Below are 10,675 nucleotides of genomic sequence, written 5' to 3'. Positions count from 1 at the left end.
CAGTTACTTATGCTGTTAGCTGCATAGAAATTTAGGGATAAAATGTTGGAGCATTTGTTTGGGTATTTCTATTATGGGATACTTCAGAGAAAATATATGGAGAGCTCTGTTTGGCCCTGGGATCAGTTCAGGAGCACCTTTGCTTTTCTGTAGTTATCTATCACTTCATTGAGAAAGACTCAAATGTCTTTGAACACAGATCGAACTTGCCTTTGTCCTCTCCTCAAACAGGCAGGAGCTTGTAATACCACCATATCTTGAAGCAAAAGGTTGAACAAGCCCCTCCTACAGCATTGGCTGAAGAGTTGACAGTTACTCAGGAGGATGGAGGTTGGATCTAGTTACACTGGGGAAAGCAAAATGTATAGCTGGAAAGATGATAATTATTACCTAAATCTGGATGCTTTCATTTGAAGATGAGAGGAGAAAATATCAGTCAAAGATAATACTGAAGTTCCAGATTCATATTTTAGAATTCTAATAGAGCTCTAAAGAGGAACATCAAGACTAGTACCAATAAGAAAGGCCCATATGGATCTCTACACAAGGTGAAAAGCAGGAAAGAAAATGAAACAAAAAATGTCCTTAAGCCAAAAACTTTAAATGCTTCTGCTAGTTGATCTGTTAGAATCCTCAAAGGTCTACAAAGGAAAGAATTCCAAGATGGTGGCTAGAGGGAGGAAGCAGAAAGCGTGCCTCCTATAGTGAAATCTTGGAGAGATGCTGGAGACACACCTTGCAGGCAAAACCACTGAGAAGAGGCAAAACTTTGACCCCTCCACACCTCCAACCTGTGCAGAGCATCTCCACTTCATGTTAAACGGACAAACCAGGAGGGCCCCTGGGCCACCACCAGACACCGGCACCCAAATGGCTTGGGAAGATGTGGACCACAAGGTGAGCTAAGCAGTACGTAGTACTCCCACAGACAACCCTGGGCCAGATCACCATAGCCCCCTGGACAGACCGACCTCCACCTGGGGAAAAAAGAGAAACTGAGTAATAAGCAATAAGAACAATAAAGACACATGGGAAACAGGATTGAGGGGAATCCTTCCTGGAACTGTAAATAAACAAGCCGGGCCTGGCCGAAGAAGCTCCAGCGGGAGTGGGGGTGGGGCACGCGCCCAGCAACCAGGAGCAGGAAAGCTTGTGAGAGTGGTGGAGGGAGGAAAACTCCACAGGAGAGGGGAGAAGACCCACTTCCCACATGAGCTGTAAATAAACACACAGGCCAGAGAAAGCAGGTGCAGTGTCACCTCCCCCAGTGTGGTTGAAAAGGGGAAAGCTTGTAGCAGAGGCTCGTGCACAGGAGAACTATGAGTAAACAAAGCCTGCGTGGCCAGGTGAGTGTTAAGCTCACCCCTGAGATCTGCATAAACAACGCCTCCAGCAACAGCAAGCTGACAGCACTGGGCAGGCAAGCCACAGCCGCAGATAGCCATTCACAGAACTGTCTCCAGACTCTTTTTTTTCTCTCCCTACCTCTGGTGAGAAAACAACCGAACTACACTTACATGCTGGAAAACTTACTGAAACTGTGTTGCATTTGAACTTGGGACACTTTGTGGGGTTTTTTTTTTGTGCAGTTTTGTTCTATTTTATGCGTCCCCTTTGATGAGACAACTACAGAACAACATCTGAGGCACCATCTCCAGGATTGGAGACTGAGACAGACACCAAAACTATTAAGACTGAAACTTCATTGCATTTGAACTTGGAGGGTTTTTTTTTTTCTATTTTTCATTTTGTTTTATTTTATATATATATATATTTCTTTCATTTACTTACTTTTTATTTTTATTCTTATCTTTATTCTTCTTATTTTTTATTTTCAATTCTCTTTCTGTCTCTCTAATTCCTGTTCAGCTTACTGTCAATTAGTACACTAATGCTCCGTTTATACCTTTAAAACTTTTTTCTTTGATTCCTTGTTTTGTTTTTTCCTACTTGTCTGTTTATTTGTTTTTCCCTTTTTCTTTAACTTCTTTGCTTTTCATCTCCTCTCACCCTTCCATTCTAAATATTACCATTGTTATTATTACAAGCTAGAAAATACTTAATTGCACACAGTACAGGGACAGTAACAACACCAAGGAAATGACAGGAAGACAGAAAAAACAGGGAAACCAGTTTCCCCACAGCAAAAAATTAGTACAGGAACCAGAGAGAAATGAAGAAAACAGATACTCAGATCCAGACTCCAACAAAATGAAGATAAACTATGCCAAAGAACCCAATGAAGTCCACAAGAATAACTTAAAAGAAGACATACTACAGCTCCTCGATGAGAATTTTATAGAGATGATACTGAATAGGGCCAACCAAAATGTACAGGAGACACTCAAGAAATTCCAAGACAACAAAAATAGAAAATTTGAAAAAGCAAAAAAAGAAATAAAGGAAACCATAGAAGCACTGTATAAACACCAAGGTGAAACAGAGAACACGATTAATAAACAGATAAATGAACTCAGGACAAAAATAGACAAAATTAAAGAGGAAACCACCCAGGATATGGAAAACCTCAGAAAAAAGAAAGAACTGCAAAACAAAATGGAAGGCCAATCCAGCAGAACAGAACAAACAAAGAAGACAGAATCTCAGAACTTGAAGATGAAATGGTAATTAAAGGAAAAACCAAAGAACTATTAATTAAACAACTCAAAACCTGTGAAAAGAAAATGCAAGAACTCACCGACTCCATCAAAAAACCAAACTTGAGAATCATGGGCATTGAAGAAGGAGAAGAGGTGCAAGCAAAGGGAATGCGTAATATATTCAACAAAATAATAACAGAAAATTTCCCAAATCTAGAGAAAGATATTCCCATATAGATGCAAGAGGCCTCCAGGACACCAAACACACCAGATCAAAATAGAACTATCCCACAACATATCATCATTAAAACAACAAGTTCAGAAACTAGGGAAAGAATATTGAAGGCTGTAAGAGAGAAAAAACAAATAACATACAAAGGTACACCCATCAAAATCACAGCAGACTTCTCAACAGAAATATTAAAAGCAAGAAGAGCTTGGGGTGAGATCTTCCAGACACTGAATGAAAATAACTTCAACCCCAGGATACTCTACCCAGCAAAACTATCATTCAAAATAGATGGAGCAATAAAAGTCTTCCATGATAAGCAGAAGACTTATCATGGAAGTCCACAAAGCCACCACTACAAAAGATTCTTCAAGGGATTCTGCACACAGAGAGTGAAACCCAACTTAACCATGAAAAGACAGGCAGCACCAAACCACAGGAAAAGAAAAAGCAAGAAAGTGTAGAGCGTAACCTCAACTTAGGCACACACAATCAAACCTTCAAACAACTAAGACAACTAAATGACAGGAATCACCACATACCAATCAGTACTAACGCTTAATGTTAATGGACTTAATTCACCCATCAAAAGGCACCGCTTGACGAAATGGATTAAAAAGGAAGCTCCAACAATTTTTTGCTTACGGGAGACCCATCTCACTGACAGAAATAAGCATAGGCTTAGGATAAAAGGCTGGAAGAAGATTTACCAAGCCAATGGCCCCCAAAAACAGGCAGGAGTAGCAATACTTATCTCTGACAAAGTAGACTCAAACCTACATTGATCAAAAGAGATAAAGAAGGACATTCCATACTAATAAAAGGGGAAATAGACCAAAAGGAAATAATAATCATCAACCTGTATGCACCCAATGTCAACGCACCCAATTTCATCAAACATACACTGAAAGACCTAAAAGCATATATTAACTCCAACACAGTGGTTGTGGGAGACTCTAACACCCCCATTATCATCAATAGATAGGTCATCCAAACAAAAAATCAATAAAGAAATCCAAGATCTAAAATATACAATAGATCAAATGGACCTAGTAGATGTCTACAGAATATTTCATCCAACTCTACACAATATACATTCTTCTCAGCAGCCCATGGAACCTTCTCCAAAATAAGATCATATCCTAGGGCACAAAGCAAGCCTCAGCAAATATAAGAAAATAGAAATTATACCGTGCATACTATCTGATCACAATGCAGTAAAAGTAGAACTCAACAACAAAAGTAAAGACAAAAAACATGCAAACAGCTGGAAACTAAATAACTCATTACTTAATGAAGAATGGGTCACTGATGAAATAAAAGAGGAAATTAAAAAGTTCCTGGAAGTCAATGAAAATGAAAACACAACCTACTGGAACCTATGGGACATAGCAAAGGCAGTCCTGAGATAAAGTTTATAGCCATGAGTGCATATATTAAAAAGACTGAAAGATCCCAAATCAATGACCTAATGCTACATCTCAAACTCCTAGAAAGACAAGAACAAGCAAATTCCAAAACAAATAGAAGGAGAGAAATAATAAAAATAAGAGCTGAAATCAACAAAATAGAAACCAAAAAAAAACCATACAAAGAATTAATGAAACCAAAAGTTGGTTCTTTGAAAAAATAAACAAGATCAATAGACTCCTGGCAAACCTGACTAAAATGAGGAGAGAAAAAACCCAAATTAGTAGAACCAGGAATGCAAAAGGGGAGATAACAACAAACACCATGGAAGTCCAGGAAATCATCAGAGACTACTTCGAGAACCTATATTCAAATAAATTGGAAAATCTTAAAGAAATGGACAGATTTCTAGATACATATGATCAACCAAAACTGAACCAAGAGGAAATTAATCACCTGAATAGATCTATAATACAAAATAAAATTGAAGCAGCAATCAAGAGTCTCCCCAAAAAGAAAAGTCCAGGACCTGATGGATTCTCTGCTGAATTCTATCAGACCTTTAAAGAAGAACTGATACCAACCCTCCTTAAACTGTTCCACGAAATAGAAAGGGAAGGAAAACTGCCAAACACATTTTATGAAGCCAGTATTACACTTATCCCAAAACCAGGCAAAGACACCTCCAAAAAGGAGAACTATAGGCCAATCTCCTTAATGAACATTGATGCAAAAATCCTCAACAAAATAATGGCAAACTGAATTCAACAACACATCAAAAAGATTATTCACCACGACCAAGTAGGCTTCATCCCAGGGATATAGGGGTGGTACAACATACGAAAATCAATAAACAATCAATAAACGTAATAAACCACATTAACAGAAGCAAAGACAAAAACCACTTGATCATCTCAATAGATGCAGAAAAAGCCTTTGATAAGATCCAACACCATTTCATGATAAAAGCTCTAAGAAAACTAGGAATAGAAGGAAAGTACCTCAACATTATAAAAGCTATATATGACAAACCTACAGCCAGCATTATACTTAAGGGAGAAAAACTGAAACCATTCCCTCTAAAATCAGGAACCAGACAAGGATGCCCACTATCTCCACTCCTATTCAACATAGTACTGGAATTCCTAGCCAGAGCAATTAGGCAAGAAGAAGGAATAAAAGGAACACAAATAGGTAAAGAAACTGTCAAAATATTCCTACTTGCAGACGACATGATCCTATACCTTAAAGAACCAAAAAACTCTACTCAGAAGCTTCTAGACATCATCAATAGCTATAGCAAGGTAGCAGGATATAAAATCAACATAGAAAAATCATTAGCATTTCTATACACTAACAATGAGCAAACTGAAAAAGAATGTATGAAAACAATTCCATTTACAATAGCCTCAAAAAAAATCAAATACCTAGGTATAAACCTAACAAAAGATGTGAATGACCTCTGCAAGGAAAACTATAAACTTCTGAAGAAAGAGATTGAGGAAGACTATATAGAAAGTGGAGAGATCTCCCATGCTCATGGATTGGTAGAATCAACATAGTAAAAACGTCTATACTCCCAAAAGTAATCTACATGTTTAATGCAATTCCTATCAAAATTCCAATGACATTCATTAAAGAGATTGAAAAATCTACCGTGAAATTTATATGGAACCACAAGAGGCCACGAATAGCCAAGGCACTCAGTCAAAACAACAATGGTGAAGGTATCACGATACCTGACTTCAAACTATATTACAAAGCAGTAATGATAAAAACAGCATGGTACTGGAACAAAAACAGACATGAAGACCAGTGGAACAGAATATAGGACCCAGATATGAAGCCACACAACTATAACCAACTTGTCTTTGAAAAACGCGCTAAAAACATACGATGGAGAAATAGCAGCCTCTTCAACAAAAACTGCTGGGAAAACTGGTTAGCAGTCTGCAAAAAACTGAAACTAGATCCATGTATATCACCCTATACCAAGATTAACTCAAAATGGATCAAGGATCTTAATAATATCAGACCACAAACTCTAAAGTCAATACAGGAAAGAGAAGGAAATACTCTGGAGTTAGTAGGTATAGGTAAGAACTTTCTCAGCGAAACCCAGCAGCACAGCAACTAAGAGATAGCATAGATAAATGGGACTTCTTAAAACTAAAAAGCTTCTGTTCATCAAAAGAAATGGTCTCTAAACTGAAGAGAACACCCACAGAGTGGGAGAAAATATTTGCCAGCTACACATCAGACAAAGGACTGATAACCAGAATATTTAGGGAACTTAAAAAACTAAATTCTCCCAAAACTAATGAACCAATTAAGAAATGGGCAAGTGAACTAAACAGAACTTTCTCAAAAGAAGAAATTCAAATGGCCAAAAAACACATGAAAAAATGCTCACCATCTCTAGCAATAAAGGAAATGCAAATTAAAACCACACTAAGATTCTACCTCACCCCTGTTAGAATAGCCATCATTAGCAACACCACCACCAACAGGTGTGGGCGAGGATGGGGGGAAAAAAGGAACCCTCTTACACTGTTGGTGGGAATGTAAACTAGTACAACCACTCTGGAAAAAAATTTGGAGGCTACTTAAAAAGCTAAACATTGATCTACCATTTGATCCAGCAATACCACTCTTGGGGATATACCCAAAAGACTGTGACACAGGTTACTCCAGAGGCACCTGCACACCCATGTTTATTGCGGCACTATTCACAATAGCCAAGTTATGGAAACAGCCAAGATGCCCCACCACTGACAAATGGATCAAGAAAATGTGGTATCTATACACAATGGAATTTTATGCAGCCATGAAGAACGAAATGGTATCATTCACTGATAAATGGATGGAATTGGAGAACATCATTCTGAGTGAGGTTAGCCTGGCCCAAAAGACCAAAAATCGTATGTTCTCCCTCATATGTGGACATTAGACCAAGGGCAAACACAACAAGGGGATTGGACTTTGAGCACATGATAAAAGCGAGAGCACACAAGGGAGGGGTGAGGATAGGTAAGACACCTAAAAAATTAGCTAGCATTTGTTGCCCTTAACGCAGAGAAACTAAAGCAGGTACCTTATAAGCAACTGAGGCCAATAGGAGAAGGGGACCAGGAACTAGTGAAAAGGTGAGATGAAAAAGAATTAACCTAGAAGGAAACACACATGCACAGGAAATTAATGTGAGTCAACTCCCTGTATAGCTATCCTTATCTCAACCAGCAAAAACACTTGTTCCTTCCTATTATTGCTTATACTCTCTCTACAACAAAATTAGAAATAAGGGCAAAATAGTTTCTGCTGGGTATTTAGGGGGTGGGGGGAGGGGGAGGGGTGGAGTGGGTGGTAAGGGAGGGGTGGGGGCAGGGGGGAGAAATGACCCAACATTGTATGCACATATGAATAAAAAAACAATAAAAATAAATAAAAATAAAAAAAATAAAAAAATAAAGGTCTACAAAGGATACAAGGTGCCAGCTTAATATTTAATGCCTTGGCTGGGCTTTCCTCTGAAAGAAAGATCTAAGAAAGCTTTGATTGCTGTTCACTGTAAAATATAATTTTTAACTGCAGAGAGGCTATAGACTGGGAAGTAAAAAGTAAATAACAAGTTGAGAAAAATAAGGATCACAAGCATTGTGTGAGGGCAGAAGAGGTCACGTGAAGTAGGTTGTGACAGCCTTTGAATGAAAAAAACAGAACATTTCAAAGCATGCTTGAGAAATGTCCTAATTGGAATAGTGTCCAATAGATGGCCTCAGCAGAGATGCTTGTACACCAACACAGCAAGCTAAAGGAGCACCAGAGACGGGAAGAACTCCAGAGTAGTGTAGTTAAAACAAGAGCCACATCAGAGTAATATTGAAAAATAAGTATGTGTTTAGTTCTTAAAAAGGCTTATCAGCAAAGTTTTATGACATTTAAATCTAACATTTTATATTTATACATGACTACAACCAAGAAACTTGACAAAAATATTATGTATACTCTTTTTCGTGGCGCCTCCTGGGTGAGCAGCTACGCCAAGGTGAAGCTGAGTATCTCCTTCCCTGCCCCTGGCTGTCAGAATCTCATTGAAGCAGACGATGAGCACAAACTTCGTACTTTCTATGAGAAGCGGGCCACCGAAGTTGCTGCTGACGCTCTGGGTGAAGAATGGAAGGGTTATGTGGTCCGAATCAGTGGTGGGAATGACAAACAAGGTTTTCCCATGAAGCAGGGTGTCTTGACCCATGGCCGAGTTCGCCTGCTACTGAGTAAGGGGCATTCCTGTTACAGACCTAGGAGAACTGGAGAGAGAAAGCGCAAATCTGTTCAGGGTTGCATTGTGGATGCCAACCTGAGTGTTCTCAATTTGGTTATTGTAAAAAAAGGAGAGAAGGATATTCCTGGACTGACCAATCCATACTACAGTGCCTAGTCGTCTGGGGCCCAAAAGAGCTAGCAGAATCCGAAAACTTTTCAATCTCTCTAAAGATGATGTCCGCCAATATGTTGTTAGAAAGCCTTTGAACAAAGGTAAGAAGCTAGGACCAAAGCACCTAAAATTCAGCATCTTGTTACTCCACGTGTCCTGCAACACAAACGCTGGCGCTTTGCTCTGAAAAAACAAAGTACTAAGAAAAATAAGGAAGAGGCTGCAGAATATGCTAAACTTTTGGCTAAAAAAGGATGAAGGAAGCCAAAGAAAAACGCCAGGAACAGATTGCAAAGAGAAGAAGGCTGTCTTCTCCGAGAGCTTCTACTTCTAAGTCTGAGTCCAGTCAAAAATAAGAATCTTTAAGAGTAACAAATAAATGATCAGACCTCAAAAAAACATATATATTATGTATAAATGACACACAATAATGATGTGTGATAGGAGTTCAGTCTTATAATTCAGAATAGTCTTAAAATTTTCAGAACTAAACAACATAGCAGGCATTTTAAAGGCCAAACAACCAGATTTCTTTGAAGTTCAATACTTTGAAAAGGTGCTGGTAGTCCTGACTCAAAAGAACATATGTTCTGGTATTTATGTAATATTTCTCACTGAAAAACAAAACAGCTGTTTGAAAAACATCACTGGCCAAAGTGATAGATGCTGGTAGATAACAGAAGTTCAAAGAAAGAAAGAAAAAAAGAAAGAAACAGATCTATTCTGTAGGAGGTCAGTGTAGTTCAATTTGCATATGCATAACATTCTAGATTCTCCCTTTGGCTTCTTCAAAGACAGCTTATATTACAGTCTTGCAATATGGGAGAAACAGACAATTCAGAAAAACAAACAAACAGAAAAACTGTAGGCTACTCCTCTGGGAAGAATCACCCATGTAATAAAATGACTAAAGTCAACTTTCTTTATGATTGACCAAATGGCCACTGACTCTAGTAAATGATTTTACTGTTCTCTATGAAGTACATGCAAGCTGTTGATAAAAAACAAAAAAGTTAATTCTAAAATTTTATGATTTTTGTGTAAATTTGCAAACTTTACCTCGCAATAGATTAGTTCAAAAAAATACCAGGACACCAGGCTAATCTTTAGACAAGTAGGTCTGCAGATGGTCTGTGTTGGCTTTCCCTCTCTCCTCTTCACTTCCTGTTTCATAGCCTCCCTCATCTCAGTAGCCAACCCAGTGCCCTATTCTGTTTCCTGGCAGCCCAGGCCTCACTTTGATGTCCTTCTAAGCTTGCCCTCCAGAGTTCAACATAAGGAACCAGCTAGCAGGCTCCAAACAGTTTTTGACTGGGCACACTACCAAAAATTATTATAAATCAGAGCTACACAGACATGGTTGAATCTTACAAATCATGACAAGCAAAAGACCCAAGGCACAAAAGTGTATATACAATGTGATGCCACTTACAGAAATTTCAAAAGGAAGGAAAACCAAAATATATGCTTAGGAATGTACATATAGGTAGTAAAACTATAATGAAAAATATACAATAGTCATGAAAGTCAAACTCATTATTCTCTCTGAGGAAAGAGGGCTGTTAACTGAAAGAGGCACCAAGTGTGTGTGTGTCTCTGTGTGTGTACATACAGCCTTGCATGAACATCTATCTTTTAACCTGGAAGATTTTGGGTATTTTATAATTATTTACCAAATTATATGCACAGGTTTTATGTACTTTTCTTGTATGTACATATTTTACAATGAAAAAAATTTCCACAGTTATAAAATTGTTTCTACAAAACTTGATACTTTGATAAGACCCTGTAGTGTTATGTGTTCTGGCTCTAGCTTCTTAGAATATCTAAGAGATATGGTATGAGTGAATTTCATGTGGTTGATCTCACTGCATGGAATCCTTCTTCACTTCAAAACAATTTTTAGTCAAAACTGTTCAGTGATGTACTTACAAAAGTTTTGCATAGCACATAGTTTTAATTTTTAAAAAGCCAATTAATGTTTACTGTATTGTAAGATGT

At 38.1% G+C, this 10,675-nt stretch overlaps 1 pseudogene; it reads left to right on the top strand.

The window, feature by feature from the left end:
- The first annotated feature begins 8,203 nt into the window (after nt 1-8,203).
- Nucleotides 8,204-9,073, top strand: LOC109701531 (small ribosomal subunit protein eS6-like; annotated as a pseudogene).
- The last annotated feature ends 1,602 nt before the right edge of the window (nt 9,074-10,675 follow it).

This window comes from Castor canadensis, chromosome 6, assembly GCF_047511655.1.
Source record: "Castor canadensis chromosome 6, mCasCan1.hap1v2, whole genome shotgun sequence".
In the NCBI taxonomy this organism is placed as follows: domain Eukaryota; kingdom Metazoa; phylum Chordata; class Mammalia; order Rodentia; family Castoridae; genus Castor; species Castor canadensis.
The sequence above is the reverse complement of the archived record's forward strand: the minus strand, read 5'-3'. Positions and strand labels throughout refer to the sequence as shown.